We start from the raw sequence: 17043 nt of genomic DNA on the forward strand, positions 1-17043 counted from the left end.
CCATCCTTAGAAGCATGAAATCCTGAAGCAATTTAAGGTTGAGTTGTTTATATCTCTTAATGAGATATATACTCTATATTGAGTGGGATATTTAGCTACATGAATATCTCTGATAGTCTCACCTATGTGAATGTGAAAGTGAGGCCGTTTTCTATGAAAATTTTGGGGGAAATTTTCTAGAGCATTCATTATACTGGGATACAAGCACATGGCCGTAAAGTGCTGGCTTTTGAACTTCACCTTAGTAAGGCTATGTGTGTGGTGTTGTCAGAGATAGAGTTCAAAACTATATGTTACTCTTGTATATTCTGAAGCTCCGTCACTATGTAAAGGTTCAAGTTGAAAAACACCTCTACTTATGCATAGTCTTATGATATGTTGCTTAATGAATTTATTTATAAAATAAACAAGTGGGGGATTGTTGAATTTGGTATGTTTATTTTTCATTTTTAAAAATATATATATTCAATAATTCAATAATTGCCTTAAATTGTCTTTATTAATAGGAGTTATTTTCTATTAATATGGGGTGAATCTTTTTTCAACTGATGCATTGATGTCCTTAAAGCCCATAACTTCTCTTTGTGATATATATATATATATATATATCTTATATGGCTAGGAGAGAAAAGACACAGACCATAGCTGCTGCCTTCCTCCTCTTCATATCTTTTTCTTATTTTCTGAACTAAAGTTTCTGAGCAACATAGAAAGGTGTTTGTATTCGGGTCCTTCCTCAATGCAAGGAAGAACCTAGATAGAGGAGATTCTGGGGCTGTTTTATCCTGAGGACGTAGTGGCATTTCCTGAACTGCTTGCACAAATTGAGCAGAGCCGCGAAACGTCTTAAAAAGAGCGACTTTGTACGCAACTCATCCCAAGAATCGTTCACAGCTTCACAACAAATTTTCCGGGTAATATTGTTCTTTTAATTTTCTTTGCTTCAACAACTTGTATAATATGAGGTTCATCCAATTAGACTTTGACATCTATATAGATGTGCTTGGGGAGTTTGATTTTGAATTGGCCTATAGGCATAAAGATGTTGATGAGCAAGTTGATGACTTGATGAGTTAGGCAAATAGATGTGTTCCATGAATTTCACACCCTTCAAAAAGTGAATAAGAGGATGAGTTGTGTAAAGCATGGTGACTAATAACATCGTCAGAGATGTTGAATTTGGAAAAAATGGCCGATGACACCAAGAAGGATTATACGGAAGAGTCCGAGGAAGAAATCAAAGAGGAAACAATGGTAAAGGTGGAACCAAGTGATGAGTAGATGGATGAGGGTCACCAAGGAGTTGAGTTGAAGAGGGTGTTAGAAACAATGGTTGAGGTGGAACCAAGTGATGGGTTGATGGATGAGGGTCACCAAGGAGTTAAGTTGAAGAGGGTGTTATATTCTTTTGGCGGTGGTGGTTTGCAACAACCTTGAAATTTGAGGCAAGACCATGGCATTGTTTTGGTGTCTTGGTCCATGCCAAGATAGAGGCAAAGTGAAATAGATCGTGGCAAGGCATGTGTGCGCAAAGCATCCTTGGGCTGAGTATAGGTAGCAAAGGCAAGGGAGTGGTATATGTAGCGGAATTGGGACATAGATAACAAAGGCATGTCATGGACATCAAAGTCCCATCATACGTTGCAAGTGTGTTGGATTGTGATAGAAACTTCCAATGAGTAGACTTGGGTTGGGGGTCATGTGGGCTTGCCAACAAGTCCAAGCGTGTTTAAAATTGCATAACACATGTAAATGAAGGTTGTTCACCCCAATACTTAAATCATTAATCTTTTAAGTTTTATTATTGTGTAAAAAGACAAAAAGGTCATCCAACTTAACCTTTAACCCTAGTACATCTATACACACACCCCACCACTCTTCATATTAAGTTTTAGAAAAACACAAACTCATCTACTCAACTCTCAAATTTCAAGAAACCTACTACACACTCATCTTCTCTTCATAAACCCTAAATACGGTATGAAAATAATGGCTTGTGGGTCTTCAATTGAGGTATGTAATGTGAGAAGTTTCCATCAGGAAGACCACCTGTTGATTTCCCCAAGCAACTTCTGAATTTTGTACAAGAATTTGATCAAGGCTCCTCAAGGAAGGTAAAGACTGTGAGTCTCTCTGTTTTACAATAAGTAATGATAGCTGAAATTAGCTGTTAATCACTAAGCTTCGAAGTAGAGTGGTAAGGGGCAAGATAGAGAGGTGGGAGGTTGATGAGTTTTTTAATTTTTTTAATTTTAATTTTTTTTTAATGCTGGGTGTGTATTTAGGGGTAGTTTGAGAAGATAATGGGGTTTTCTTAGAAATTATAATAATTTGAATTATAAGTTGGGGAGAACTTAGAATATGGGGTAAACAAAGAGAAGTGCAGGGTTTAAATAGAAAAACTCTTTAGGAATTTAGAAAATATAGAATTTGGCACATTGGTAATTGCCTTAGTTGGATCCTAGTAACTAGTCTTTAGCTAAGAAAAAAATATACGGTTTGGGGGTGGTCAAATTTCCTCATATCTACCAACTCGGAGACCTCCGACGTGAGATCTGCCAAGGTGAGATCCACCAAGGTGAGTTTCGTGAAGTTAGTTTCGTCTAGCTGAGATCCGTGAAGGTGAGTTATGCCGAAATGAGATCTACCAAGGTGAGATTCGCGAAGGTGAAATTCACTGAGGTGAGTTCTGCCAAGGTGAGATCCGCGGAGGTGAGTTCCGTCGAGGTGAGATCCGTGGAGGTGAGTTCCGTCAAGGTGAGATTTGTCAAGTTGATGTTTGCTAAAGGTGAGATTTGCCCAGCAGGAATCTCCAAATCCTCTGGAGAGTTGGTCCAAGAATGTTGCCTCCATCGGCTATAGGGATCTGTTGACCAAGGATGAGGCCTTCATCGGCCAAGTCTAGAACTCCAGAGCTCTAGAATTCCAGAAATTCGGAGGTCACAAGGTTATGCCAGATGTCAAGATGAAGTCTCGGAGGTCTAAGCCCAAGCCATGAATTCGAACCCAAGATTTTTGGAGGATTGCATGCATGTGACGGAGGCTTCATAAGGAAAGAAATTAAGGAGACTGATGACAATCCATAATTTTCCAAAAGAAAGAGAGAATCAAGTAATCAAAATATCTCCATCAATGTGATCCCACGAATTTAGGATGCCTCAAAAGAAAGGAGTTTCAAAAGAGTGGACCTCGTGCCATTTAATGGCCAACCCATGGGTTGGCGGATGCCCTTATATAAACTTCGTCAGACGAAGGCAGAAGACACATCATCAGACACACAAACCTATTTTTCATCTAGCACTTTTCTTTTTCTAGACCTAGGATTTTACTTTTGAAGCACTTAGTATAGCAAGTTTTTCATTTTCTTAGTGTAAGTTTACTTTCTTGCTATTTACATTATCTTGCTTTTAAATTCATAATTATTTAAATTGTTTTGTTATCGAATTTCGTTTAAGCATTTTTATTAAGTTTAATTTCAGAGCTTTATCATTCTTGTTATTTTTCATTTTCTTCTTTGTTTAATTTACGTTCGTTCATCTCTTTGATCTATTTTATTGCACTTTAATTCTTGTCTTTAAGTTTAATCATATCTTTAATTTAATTGCATCATTTTCACTTAAAAATCCTAAAAATCACAAAAACATCCACACCAAGCTTACCCATCCTCGAGCCCAAGGAAGTGAAAGAACCTAGGCCAAGAGGAGGTTACTTGCTTGGCTGATTAGTCACTTGATCAAAAATCAGAAGCGCAACATATCCATCCAACCTTTTCCATCCAAGCCATTTGGTGGCTTGGTGGTGGCACACCTACGTATCTTGAAGAAGAAGGACCAAAAATTCCTTCCATCAGCCACCTCAGCCAAAAAGAGGAAAACAAATACTAAACTGGGTTGTAGGCAAGAAAAAATGAGTTTGAAAGGGAAAAGTTCAATTTTCTACCATATGCCACCTTAGCGTTATGAAGCCCATATCGACCTAGTAGTTTACCAATGCGAGACTCAATATACCAATCTAGGGTGTTAAATTTTCCACTACTTAAATGAATGACGTCCTCGTTAGGGCCTATAATTTGATCATTAACAATCTTTGTCAAGATCCACACCCATGTCCCCAATCACACATGATAAAGTCCACCGAGTTGGCTCTAATACCATGTGTCACAACAACTACATAAAATTTAACTTTTCCTAGTTTTTTTTTGTTCTTTTCAAAATCTACAACCGTCTCTTGCAATCAGACATTTAATTAAGCAAGTAGCCCCATTCACTTTTGTATCTTGCTAGCTGCTCGTATTATTCATGAAGGATATTTTATTTGGAAATTGGAATCCACTTTAATTGAAATATCGTTTCATTGAAAAGAAAAATGCTTTGAAAGGACTATTAAGCACTACACCAAATTGGATCATTTACGACTTGATATTTACAACATGTTTTTTTGTGCGTGTTGTTAATAACTGATATTTACTGCATATGAAAAAAAATGCCTTAAAAATATAGTAAAGCGTGCTGTTAATAACATATATTTATGGCATATGATAACATGCCTTAAAAAGATAGTAAAGCGTGCCATTAATAACTTACATTTACGGCATATGAAAACATGACTTAAAAAGGTTTTTTTGTCTTTTAACGGCGTGATTGAGAATATGCTGTGAATGCTATATATATTACGGCGTGCGATGAGTATGCCGTAATTTGTAATTCAAAATTTTTTTTTTTGCCAAAATGAATTAATATATTTGTAATATAAGAATTTTTTAAAAATTTCCCTCGTTTTATTTTTCATTCAGACGAACGTTAAGGCAAAGCTGAAAGACTATTACTCCACTTCTCTCTCCATCTCCCTCTATCACAATTTATAGATTCTGTCTCACAGTTAATCAAGAGCTCCAGTTCCCCTTTTGCTAGAAGACAATTGCTCGAGCAAAGCTAAATTCTCAGTGACAGTTCCTAAGGTTCTGTTTTCTAAATCCCTAACCTCCATGCTTGATACTGAGTTTTCATTCAGCACTAGATGTCCTTCGCTTCATTATTCTATAGTTGGGACACTTTTGAATACGAAGAGAAAAACAAAGGGTGGGGAAAATATCAATTTTCCTTCAGGACCACACATGTTAACACAAGAAGAGAAGAAAGTGTTTTGTGAGAGGCTGCTACAATTAAAATTACCTGATGGTTACAGCTCTAACATTTCAAGTCATGCTTTTTTGGAAGATCGTAAGATTTTAGGCCTTAAGTCGCATGATTGTCACGTTTTATTACAACAATTACTACCAGTAGCATTAATGGGCCTTTTGTCAAATGAACCAAGGATTGCCATATTTCGGCTATGTTCATTTTTCAATGAATTGTGTCAAAAATTGATTGACAAAAACAAATTGGAATCTCTAGATGCCAATGTTGCAGAGACCTTGTGTATGTTTGAAAGGTATTTTCCTCCATGTTTCTTTGATGTTGTGGTTCACTTGACAATTCACCTTAGTCAAGAAGCCCTAAGAGGTGGTCCAGTCCAATTCCGTTGGATGTACCCATTCGAAAGGTACTATTTAATTAAGTTTCAGTATGTTCATTTACATATGCAATTTGATTTAAGCTTCATTAAAACCTCACAAATACATTTCAACTAATGCTCATTAGTTCTATGTCGTGAACTAGATATATGAAGATATTGAAAGGATATGTGAAAAATTGTGCTAGACTCGAAGGATGTATGACAGTGCGTTATGCAGCTGAAGAGTGCTCACGTCATTGTAGTGGGTACATGAAAGACGCTGCTGAAATGGGTGTTCGACACACCCGAAATGAGGATTTTGAATTTGGAATAGCAACTGAAGGACGACCTATTTTAGCAAGCAAGCTAAAGATCATGACTTCTGAAATGTTGGATATTGCTCATCGTTATGTTCTGTTAAATACTGCAGAAGTTGAACCGTATCTAGCATAAGAACTTAGCTTAAAACTAATATATACATATATATCTATTACAATTGGCCATATGACTGCTTGCTATTTTATTCTAACTTCATGCTCTTCTTTTCTGTACTAGAATGCATCGAGAGGAGCTTAAGCTTTTAGATAGACGTCTTTTGAATAATGAAGGCCTGCTAGAAAAATGTCATATATTGACTTTTAGTGAATGGTTAAAAAATAAAGTCAAGTTTGGCAACACTAGTGGTATGTCAACAACAGTAAAGTGGCTTGCATGTAGGCCTATGAGAGATGTAATGTCTTGTTTTGGTTATGGTATCAATGAACATCGCTTTCACACAAGAGATGTTAACAGAAGCACACAAGATAGTGGTGTATCTATGGAGGCAAACACTATTTGTCAATCTAGTGCAGAAGACACATCTCAGGCCATTGGGAAAATTACTTATTATGGGGTTATAAGAGACATTGTTTTGCTAGATTATCGCATGTTCAAAGTACCTATATTTGACTGCGATTGGACAAACATAACGAATGGTGTCAAAGTTGGAGATGGATTTACTCTAGTTAATCTCCATCAAGGCCTACATCAATTTAGAAAAGTCCGTTTATTTTAGCATCTCCAGCTAAGCAAGTGTTTTACTCTAGAACTGATAACAATTCAAATTGGTATGTGGTACTAAAAGCACCAACAAGGGGCTTTCATAATGAGAATGCTTATACGTTGTCCATGCCGTTAGATGTAACAAAACTTGGCCTGAATTTTGATGATGAGAGTTATCCTTTTGGCCATTTTGAGGGTACAACTTAGTATCCAAAAGAAAAGGTAAGACTATGAGTCCTTAAAACCTCTACTTTGTCAATTTATTTGGATCATTATTCTTAGTAACTGTACTTTAGATATTTTATACTACTTTCTTTACTCTTTGTCAATTCATTTGGATCATTATTCTTAGTTACTGTACTTGGTGGTTTTCTTTTCTCAAGGCTAAGACAGGACGCACTATGAATGGAAAAAACACAACATGACTGCTGAAGTAAGCTAATAATTTTAAGGTTTATTTTATTTTATTTTTAAATGTTCATTGATGATCATGTCTCATATAATCATTTTAAAGTGCCAAGCGAGAAAAAAAACAACACGCAACTATTCTTGCTGCAGCTATTCTACGAGCAAGGAAAAGGAGGGCTATAAGAATATCCGATGGAGTTGCTGCAGCTAATCCTACTACAGAAGGAATTAATGTGTCATCCAAAGGGAAAGGCAAGGTTGGCGAAGAAAATAGGAAACCTAGGGGTCGAGCACGATTGCAATATCTTAGCAAAGGAAATAAGCTCCTAGTTGAATTCAATCCTCGAGGCCAGACACATGGGGAAAATACAGCTAATTATTGCTTCTCTCCTTGGTGCCATAGCAAGAGAGTTGGTGCCTATAACATTAGGGAATTGGAAAGATATTTATGAAGACTTCAAGCATTAGTTGTGGGAGCACGCTCAGGTAATTTCAATTAGCTATGTTTTCTTTCTGTTTTTGTTGTTAAATTAGCTATGTTTCTATTTCTAATAATTTTAATTTTTATGTTTTACAATAAATTTATTGTTGATGAGTGTCATAAGAAGTATGCATTACAAAAGATGGCAAAGCTTTGGCAAGATCATAGATGTAAATTACTAAAAGAAGTGTGGAAACGATGAGAGCTTGTTGGTATTAAACGTGCTACAAGGCAACTGAAGCTTGATAATATAAAGAGTATGGAAGAATGGCAAAGTTTCATCAAGAAACCTTTGGGGTCCAAAATACAAGGTAAAACTATTTCATTATTTCACATAGAGCAATTTAATTTTCAATATTTCTATTCTATTACAATAACATCGAACAGTTTATAACTTATATTTATAGGAGATAAATGAGAGATTTAAGAAGATGAGGGCAATGCAAACAATGCTACACACAATGAGTCGTACAGGCTATGCTCGCCTTGAAGATGAGATGGTAAAATTATTTTTTTCTTAACAAGAACATCACCTAATTGCAATATCTTATTGCTTGGTAAATGGTTTCTTTGTAGAGAAAGGCAAGTACATCGGTTGATAGCATGACAAGAGGAAATGTATGGATTCGTAGGCATACAAGGAAATCTGGTGGATTTTTAAATGAAGAAGTTGCAAATGTAGTGATAATAGACAAATCCATTCCTTTGTGGTTCATTCCACTAATCACTTGATTGAATTTGGCATTCAAATTGCTCCATCAATATTTGGCTATTTCATTTAAATAAAAAATAAAAAAAATAGAAGAAGAAAACAAGAATGCAACACATGCTGAGAAATACTCTATTAACTATGATGCTCTTGTCAAAGCACTTGGCCCTGAGCGTCGAGGCAGAGTAAGAGGACTTAGGTCTGGAGCAAAACCTTCACATGTGGGTACTCAGACATATACTCGTGATAGAGTTATTAAATTGGAAAAAGAGGTCGAAGAGTTGAAAAATATTGTCAATTCCTTACTAGCTGGATCTAAGAGGAAGCATGCTAATTCGGTAGGTACATTTTATTAGACTTTAAATTATTTTTATTTATTTATCGAGTTTATAGTTTATTGTATATTTTCATGGCAGCTCCCTTGTGTTAGTGCAAATGCTCAAGGTTTTGGAAGCCTGGTAGCCAATTCTGCCAACCAAGCTAGTTCTCCCAACATTCAAGCGAATTCTGCAAATTGTAAAGCTAATTTGTCAACCTTCAATCCAAATCTAAATCTGCCAACCATAAACCTATTAAGAATGATGCTCTTGAAGCCTCTTCAGCCAACCATAAAGCTAAATCTGCCAACCTTCTATCCAAATCGGTTAACCTTGAGGCCTTTTCTACTCACCATCGTGGTAATTCTGCCAATATTTAAGGGAAAAAGTGCAAACTACTACATTGGACAGGAAGTGGAGAAGTTGTTGCACTTGCTGAAATTTCATCCACAAACCTTTAAGATAATGTGCACTTTGTGCCACTTGGACCGGATTGTTGGAAAGTTTGGGTCCTTGAGGTACTTGTAGGAGGCCAACCCTTATTTCGGCCAACACATGAATTTTTTCTTATTGAAGATGTAGTTCTCAGTACAACCACATGGCCAATCAAGTTCATCTCCTTTGACTAGCTCTTGATTGAGGTAACCATTATATTAATTTGTAATGAGGTTTTTCCTTTGGCAAATTACAATGGTTAAGTTTCTAAAATGAGTTTTCAAACAAAATGTAGGTGGCAGATCAAGTGTGAGTTTGATTGTTGTTAGATGATGTTTACTGCCAATGCTATCATGAGGTTTTTGCATAGGTTACGTTGTAGGTTTGGCAACACTATTATGAGTGAATGAGTTGGAGGCTGTGTACAAGTTAATTGTAAATTTGGCAGCACTATTATGTATTTTTTTTAATACTTTATAGAGTTTGTAATTGGAATTGATTATGATTAGTATAGTTTTCAATGAAATGGTTCTTTCTTTCAAGTTTGGTTGTAATACTACTTTTCGTTTTGTGAATTTTTGTATCCACGCAAGTAATATATGATATAAGTATATTGTAAATATGAAACATGAGCAGGCAGGGAATTAATATTTTTTTTAAAAAAATTTAAAGTTAAACACGATGTGCACTGAACGTCTTAAATGAGAATTAGTTACTATTTTACCGTGTGTAAAGCGTGTCGTAATTTCTTTAACTGAATTACGGCTCACAAGGACCGTCGTCTTAAATTTTTATTACGACGTTCATGCACGCTGTGATTGAGGCACACTATTTAGAACGAGGGCTTTTACTTCTTGCGTGTTTCAATTAGGATTTTAATAGATTGTAATCACATGATTTTAATGTAATGGATTTCAACATGATTTGTAATTACAAGATTTTACTTATGATTTTAATAGATTGTAATTACATGATTCTCTTATGATTCACTTGGGATATTTTTGTATTCTCCAAAGAATCAACATATTTGCTCTAGGATTTCATATAAAATAAAAATTATATAATAACATGGATTAATTATGCTACATGAATAAATAACCAAATGATAAAAGTAATAACAATAACGTCATGTAGAAACTAGACATGGCTTAAGGAAAACAAAAGTTATTCAAGACGTAATAAACATTTGTTGGAGCTTCATCTCCTCATATGACCTAGATAGCATCTCTCCACATAGCTGAAGCTATGCTAGCTCTCCATGTATTAGCATCCTCTCTTTGTTGGTCTTGGGTTTGATAAATCTGCTCAAAATTGTCCTCTTCATCAACTGGTATTGATGAGGATGAAGATGATGAAGATTCATCAGTTGGCTCAATAGAAAATTCATCGGAATGACACTCCTTACGAAGAAAGTTGTGTAATGCTGCACATGCCAACACTAGCTCTGCTTGTGTGTTAAATAGAAATGGAGGAGCTGACTTAAAAATTGTGAAGCGCGATTTAAAAATACCAAATATCCTCTAGATTACATTCCTTAAGGACGCATGACGAAGGTTGAACAACTCATTTTCATTTTCAGGATCACGACCATGACCTGCAAAATCTTAGAGATGATATCGCACACCTCGAAATGGAGCTAAAAATTGGTGTCGGTTGGCAAATCCACAATCCACTAAGAAATGTTTATCTAATTATATAGTACACATATATATATTAGTATGCAACATAGAAATAAAACTCATTTCTAACCAAAAAGATAAGCATTTACCTTGAGGAACTTTAAGACCATTCCTCCTTGATAGAGCATCACTTAACACTTTTGAATCATGAGCCGAACCCTCCCATCCGCTAAGGACATACATGAATTCCAAATCAAAATTGCAAGCCGCTAATACATTTTGGGATATATTTCCATGTCGATTACGATAGTTGCTGACATCGCATCCCCTCACTATTGCTGGAATATGTGTCCCATCAATAGCTCCAATGCAATCCTGTAATAATTCAAAAATGTAATGGTATAATAATAATAATAATAATAATAATAATAATAATAATATAATAATAATAATAATAGTAATAGTAATAGTAATAGTAATAGTAATAATAAGGATAATAATAATTATTATTATTATGGAATGGTTGTCACTTACCTTGAAATAAGGATAAAACCTTGTACTTTCTCTTATTTTAGATGACACTCATGATCCTGGTTTAGCCATCAACTCAGATGCTATTGTATTCAAAGCCCTCAAAACTCTGTGAAAATTTTCACTTGTGGCGAATTGTGATCGTCCAAATGTTTTACGAATGACACAATATCTAGAATTTTGACCGACAATTTGTAAAAATGCTGCTAGCATTTCTTCAACACAAATATATCTTGTGTCCTTTAAGAGTGTTTTTTCTTGAAGGATAGTGCATAATTTTTGGAACACATCAGGATACATCCTATATACCTATCGGAAAATTGCGGGATCCTCGTTCAATGCCTGATGTACATAATCATATCCAATGGTAGTAATTCGTCGTCGAGTTAGCGGACGCTTAATATGTCCTTCATCCCTCTCTGACTGATGTAGCACTTGTATTAATGTTTGAGTTTCCATAAGTAAAATCTTAATGCCTTCATCAAATTCTTCATCCAAATCTTCATCTATTTCTTGTTCACCAATTTCTTCATTCTCCATTCTTCTTCCTCTTTGTGAAAAAAAAAAATCAAAATTAACCAACAAATTAGGAATTGTAGACAGTGACATTGTTTGTAGATTCAAATACATGAGACTACAAAGAAAATAAAAGATTTAAAATTAATTCTTTATCATGTAATTCACATGTTGATAAATAAAAAATAAAAAAGAATTCATACATATTAATTAGAACAATCAATTTGAATGAAATAAGAGCTATTGTTTCTAGTGATTAATGGAGACGTACTGTTTGCATGAGGACCTCATATTAATTTGTATAGATGATAGTTTTAGTTGGTCATATTACTTTATCGTTTCTAGTGATTTTCATACATATTATTTTAGTCGGTCACCACTTTTTGTTCATGGTGTGAAAAAAAAAATAGCATATTCATGGAAATTAAAATACAACAATGAAAACCAAATACATAGTCCAACCAAAATACATAGTTCAACAAAAATAGGAAAAAGTTCAATCAAAATATAACAAATTAAACCAAATGCATAGTTCAAAATGCATAGTTCAACCAAAATGACAAAACCAAAATACATAGTTCAACAAAAATACTAAAAATCAAATTCATAGTTCAACAATTCAAAGTAAACAATTTTCAACCAAAAACCAAGGTGATCCAAATAACAATTCATCCCAATTTGAAGGATATCCAAGATGAGCGCTCTTCGGGTGACATCTTCAAGAACATGTCTTGTTTGACTTTAGTATTAAGCAATTCAATCGCCAAGAATCGAGCATTGTCATCCAAGTTTGGTACATCCTTCATAGCATCCCAAATACTATTCTCTCCATCTCTTTCTCTTTTCTCCATTAGAGCATAGATTTTCTCAAAATTGGTGGATATGGTTTCAAGAACTTTGGCTTGGTTGGTGAAACCAATTGAGTTAGAACTCCCTTCATACTCGGATCTACTTCGCTACTTTTGACTTGTTTTTCCTTGAGGAACCTCAACACCTAAAGGGGACTCAAAGGGTGGTGTAGATTGGTTGGGTGATGAAGGTTGGAAGGATGGTTGATAGTGACTTGGTGCTACAAATGTCTCATTGGCAGCATCATATGTAAAGTCTTCCCTCCCAAAATTTAGGTTTTCCTCGTCCCTAAAAGTTGTTGCATCGGTATCATCGACACCTAATGCAAGTGAGCCATTTCAGTAGCAGTTGCACCCCCAACCACAATTTTTAAATCATCATAATTAGCAACACTTTTTGTCTGAAGGTTCTTGTGACTTGGGTGGGACTAGCAAAGAAAAAAATAATTGATGAGTGTTAATATATTATAAATAAAATATTAGAGCAAGCTAGTAAGTGACATAGCTTATAATATGAAGCTCACCTTCAAGTAATTTTCCCATACTTCATCACTAGCTGTGAACTTCTTTGTAATTGGGTCCCACCCAAATCCAGAGTTGTTACGCATAAGAGTAGTCATTTTGTCAAACTGCTTCTTATACCATCTCATTCGGCTCACGTAATTGTTATATGTTTTAGGAGACACGGTTTTCTCATTTAGGCGAGGAAGTACTCTTTTTTCTATTGTTTGCTTACTTATTGACTCATTAGTATCACGCCATCCTCGACTGATACCATCAACCAATAGCTCTAACAAGAAATCGCTTTCTTCCTTGGTCCAAAGTTCATAATTATCGGAACTTTTTCCTTTTCCTTTGTCCTTTCCTTGTTGTGAATCCTTCATTTTACTACATCATACATGTAAGAGAAACCTCTTTTACTACTATATCATATATCACACATAATTTTCACAACTTTATATCAAACAACAATGATAGAGCCAAATAAGCACATGAAAAAATACAATTAGTATAAATTCATACTTGCAAAAAAGAAAGTTCATCTTTATCATAAATAAAAAAATTAAAAAAAAATTGTAGCACAGTGGTCCTTTTCTCCCAAGTGAGAAAAGATAAAAAAAACTAGTATCAAAACAAAGCTCTATTGTTATTTGAATAGTTATTTCTCCAGTTTGTACAAAAGTAATAAAATATTATTTTATGAAATAATAAATATAAATAAGTAAAACCATTCCTATCAAGTCTGTTCACAACAAACCAAAAACAAAGTAACACAACAAACCAAAGCAAAGCAACACAACAACAGCAACGCATATATTAATGGGGTTTGGTATCATTCCTATCAAATCATTCCTATCAATCTTTACAGAAACAAAAAGCAACACAGATATACACGGATGTACCACATCAGCAACACGAATAATGCAAATAGAGACAAAAAAAATAATAGCAAGCATGTGAAGAGAAAAGATGAGAACCTTTTCTCCGTTGCTGTTGTTACTTCTCAAGTTTGTTCATCTTTTGTCCAACGTGAGAATCAGATGTAAAATGGTGTGATATTTTTATGGGTTTGGTATTTATATCACCCACTGAAAAGTCTCACAGATTATATCATTTAATGAAATACTTCAAAATCGGTAAGTTTTTGAATACCACCGTACTTTTTCTAATATTTTAAAAGTCCTAATTGAATACCATCAGACTTGCATTGATGATTTTAAAATCCTAATTGAATACCATCAGATTTTTATTGATCACTTAAAAATCATAATTGAATACCACTAGACTTTTAAGCTTAAAAAAAATATATTAAAATCCTAATTCAATACACCCCCAGTGTCATGTTGTTTCGCACACACTCTTCGTCAAGACTTGTATAAAACTTTAATTCCTTGAATATCGTCGTCATGCAAATACAGGTTGGTGGCTCCAGAAGCTATGTAGGGGTACATCACAGCTCCCTCAACTGAGCTATGCCCAAGTCCCAGAAGGTGACCAATTTCATGCAAAGCCACAGTCTCCAAGTCATAATAACCTTCCAAAGCACCCACAGACCAAGGTTCCTCAGCATCATAATGGAATTTCCCATATGTTGGAGCATAAGCATGGGCCAAAACCCCACCGGGTCCATCAAATGAGCTCCTATCTCCATGATCACCGTATTCGAAGCTAATCTTTATGTCAGCTCGCTTATAATTTTGCGACCGGCTAAACCTGAAGTGTGTATTGGTGGCCCATGTTCGAAAAGCCCGTGAAATGGGCCCCATGGCTTCCGTTGGGGTGGTAGGAAGAAATGCATATGTTAGATGGTGCTTAGAACGAGGCCATTTTAGCTTTCCCTTGAAGAAAGAATAGTGAGATACTCCATAAACATTGGAATCATGATCGTGGTTGTGACCGCGGTGCTTTTTCTTTCCCGATTGCATTGAGGTGGCACCATTGATGATATCCGCCACGCCACAGCGAGGCATCATCATCTTTGACACCGTTTTGGTATCCAATATTCCGGTGGTCTTGAGGTGGTAATTGAGTTGATACGTCTTGACGGCCAACTCTAAGAAGTCGTCGAAATCGTCATCATCGGCATGAGGGTTGTGCTTTGCGTGGGCATAGCTTAAGTATCCAAATTTTTCAAGGTATAGTTTAAGGTCATGGATGCCTGGGATGTGGTCACCCTTGTGAACCCCCTTAAGATGGTCTAGGAATTCAAATGCGGATGAGTTTTTGTTGTGAGGTTCTAATGATGAAGCTGCATAAGAGAGGAGAGAAAGGAGGCTCAGAAGGAAAGTGAACGTGAAGAGAGAGCATAGAGTTTTCAATGCCATTATCACCTACGTATAAAAAAACACTATGCTAAACTACGGTTTTGGATATGCTGCAAAAGCCACATATTTGGAGGACTATTTATACACCCTAATCATATAAAAATAATAATTACCGATGAATATTTTCATATATATATATATATATATCAATTCCATAAAGTATTAAACCAGATCAACTTCATCGAAGTTAATGAATGGTGCAAAAATGGACATCAAATGGAACAAAAAAATAAAGGCGAACAGACCAAGTTGGGCAAATAATGGTCATATCAGATCGAACACCCATCAGCAACTCAGTCAAAGATCACATGCATGTGCTGGATAATAGTATTATTCTCCAAGCTTCTTTGTGTTTATATGTAATCAAATTCTTTTTTAATTGTCCCTTGCACACATTGTTTGTCTCATGATCGCCAACTCGTGTTTAAATGTGTTAGTTTACTCTGGCAGAATGTTTTTATATCTGTATTTTAACACATATATGCAAATGCAATCCCATGTGCTGGATAATATTCCCGAATGTGTTTTTTTGTATTTAAAAATGACTTTTGTTTTTGTCGCCTGATTACATATTTGTTCTTTTGTGTATGTCTTTAGTGAATCAGAATGTTTATATGTGTATTTAAACACTAATATGTGAAGCACGTGTGTAGATATATCACTAACATTGTTATGAACTTAATGGTATGTTTACTTATCGGTAATGGGTATCGGAATGGTTTCAATTCCTTACTTCCCATGCGTTTATTTGTGAAATAAAAAAATATGAGGTAAAATCTGTAATCAAATACCCTTAAAACTAGAAATCGAATCAACTAGGTAGAGTAGTTGATCTGATTCCAATTCCTTATTCCCAAATTTTTAAGTTCCCCGATTCATGACTTTCCCTATTCCTTGTAAGTAAACAAGCATATACCTACTTACCAAGGATTTACGTCATTTTTCGTCTCTTGGAGGGAGTTCCAATTGAAGATGCTTAAAATCAATTATTTGAGGGATACATTTGTAGGATTCAATTTGCATTGTATTTCAATAATTTAAATTGACAATTTTTAAGGTATTTCTTGAAATATCATTTCTACACAAAAAAATAAAAATAAAAATAAAAAAGAATCCAAATAGGAAAATGTTTAACCATATGATTAAATTGTAGTCATTATATCAATTTTTTGAAACACCGTGCTCATATATTTATTTCATCACAAAATGTCTTAATAGTTAATGGTTTGTCTTTTTTTTTTTTTGTCTTTGTGTTTTTTTTTTCCTCTCTATAGGTTGATATTTGAATGTAGACTTCAAAAATATTAACTTAGATCACTGAAACATAATATGGAGTGTGTCCCATAATGTATCCATCAAAGAAGCTTATTTCGTAAAATAACTTATTTGAGGAACACTTTGTGGGGGCTACTTCTTATTATATTTCAATAATCCAAACTGTCAATTTTTCAAGTCTTCATTCATAAGTCATCCTTTAAAAAATTTATACAAATCACAAAACAATAACGCATGTAGTTGTGATCAAACCGATAGATGAACACGGTTTTTTCAACAAACATTAAAATGACTACCTTCTAATCAAATGGTCATAAATTTTCCAATTTTGGTGATTTTTTTTGGAGGAAATGTTATATGAATCAAGACATGAAAATTAGGTGGTTGGATCATTGAAATACAATTTAGAGTAAGTCCTCTAAGGGTGCCCCTCAAATGAAGCTCCCTAAATATGCATACATATATGTATATAATTAGTCCCTTTCTATTAAGGGATCCCTGAAGAATATCTAAACGATAGACAATTCATATAATTGAAACACAAT

At 34.8% G+C, this 17043-nt stretch overlaps 3 pseudogenes; 1 reads left to right on the forward strand and 2 right to left on the reverse strand.

The window, feature by feature from the left end:
• Positions 1–2637: 2637 nt before the first annotated feature.
• Positions 2638–8977, forward strand: LOC148920501 (uncharacterized; annotated as a pseudogene).
• A 3529-nt stretch (positions 8978–12506) lies between these two features.
• On the reverse strand, positions 12507–13282 carry LOC103331011 (uncharacterized protein At2g29880 pseudogene; annotated as a pseudogene).
• Positions 13283–14220: 938 nt separating this feature from the next.
• On the reverse strand, positions 14221–15260 carry LOC103322296 (metalloendoproteinase 2-MMP pseudogene; annotated as a pseudogene).
• Between the last annotated feature and the right edge of the window lie 1783 nt (positions 15261–17043).

The sequence above is a fragment of the Prunus mume genome, linkage group LG2 (genome assembly GCF_029339155.1).
Source record: "Prunus mume cultivar Tortuosa linkage group LG2, ASM2933915v1, whole genome shotgun sequence".
NCBI classification, from domain to species: domain Eukaryota; kingdom Viridiplantae; phylum Streptophyta; class Magnoliopsida; order Rosales; family Rosaceae; genus Prunus; species Prunus mume.